Here is a 1841-nt window from a genome sequence, read left to right as displayed (position 1 = left end):
GATGCTCAGCTACTGGTGTGTCGCTCGAAACCGAGCCGATACCTTTGGGTTCTTGTAGTTTACCCTAAGCAATAACAACTATGTCCTGTTTGTTCCAGCGAAAGTCATTCTGGCAAAAATGTTTTATTTTATTATTTTTCTTTTAAACATTAGATTAGAAAATAAAAAGTAATATACAGTACTATAATTATTCTAGGCATGCTTGTATACAAACAAACTCAGTATGTATAAGAACTTGGCTTAGCTATTAATTGAAAATAAGTAATGAACTTTAGGAGCTTGGGACTCGCTTGCTTCCGTTAACCATGATCCGAATCCAGGAACATATCCGGAATTTCCACGACTGGCCCACTGAGCCGTCATGGTCTGACAACAGAACAGTCCAAGTTGGACACAAATAGTCTTTACGTCCAGTAGTTTGTTTAAACAAAAAAGGGCACTTAACACGATCGAACTTTTAAAGTGCCACTTTTTTACAACTTTTTCAATCAATCCTCTGAAGTAAAAGTAAAAGCCGACGTAAAATACGGCGAAACTATTGCAAGCCCTTTTACTGACATTGTGTAAGTCTGTTGATACTCAATTTATTCAGCGACAAATGTTGAATATTTTAGACCTCACAACTAAACAAAATGGTTCTAATAGTTTATCTGAATAATAATCTCTCGTTTGGTTCTTGTATTATATTGTAATTTTATGATATTGTTCTTGTCAGAAATATTATGACAATATTTTTAGTATATGATTTCGTTTTTATTCTACTCATTTAAAAAAAAAAAACATGTTAAAATACCTTACAGGAAAAACAAATGTTCCACTTAAAAGTGGAACTTTTAGGTAATTATTACCTAAATTTAGGAACTTAAAAGGTAATATTAATTTCCATTATTATGATTCTGCTCACAATTCAATTAAAGGGAAAAGATTAGATTTCTCCACGCTGGTGTCGGAGGCCTTGCTCTCTCAAGTAATAACTGCTGCTCTGATACATTTTCCTTTAAAAATTTATGAAGAACTCTGTGTGGACTATTAACTATAATTATTTCTTCTTACTTTATAGCGTAGCGAGTAAAAAAACTACTTTTCTTTGCGTTCTGGGTTTGAAAACTGGCTAAACGTGTCTCTTAAACTTCCACTATTGTTCAACAGTTTCGCAGGTTAAAAGCGTTTTACAAACTGTCCACCAGATGGCGATAAAACACAGGGAAGGTTTTTAATAATTCCTCCTTCTGAGGAATGTTTGTTTATTCAGCGGCTGTATCTTCCTGAACATTCTGGGTTTGTGGATTTACAAAAGCAAATAAGATGGTTGTTAATGGTGAATAGAAAAACTATGCAGCTGGTCATAGATATCAGAGTGCAATTCCGAGAAAAACAATTTGAGAATGGTTTTCTTTGGCTTATATTATGTGGACAAAAAATGTCCATGTTTTGTCGCAGCATTTCCTTGGAAAATTGGAAGGTACTTTGCTTTGTTACAGGAGAAAAAATTAATTATTAATAAATATTTATTGTTAATAAACACTACTATTGTTACTAATCTTTTAATTAATTTACATTGTTCATCAGTCAGAATTACTTGTGGGCCAGAAATAAATTAAAAAAATTCTAAAACAGATGAAAAATGAAAATCCACTTCACCATCATCATACACGCTTATCTCTAGTGGGGTCACGAAGGGAGCTGGTGCCCATCTCCAGCGGTCAAAGGGCGAGAGGCGGGGTAAACCCTGGACAACTTGCCCACAGCTGAAAAATCACAAAGAAATAATATAATGGCTAATTTCAAAGGATAATACTTTTGCAAGGTTCTGTATGTAAACAAAAAAACCAGCAAGTATT

This window comes from Xiphophorus couchianus, chromosome 1 (assembly GCF_001444195.1).
Source record: "Xiphophorus couchianus chromosome 1, X_couchianus-1.0, whole genome shotgun sequence".
Taxonomy (NCBI): Eukaryota; Metazoa; Chordata; class Actinopteri; order Cyprinodontiformes; family Poeciliidae; genus Xiphophorus; species Xiphophorus couchianus.
This window is presented reverse-complemented; position numbering follows the sequence as displayed.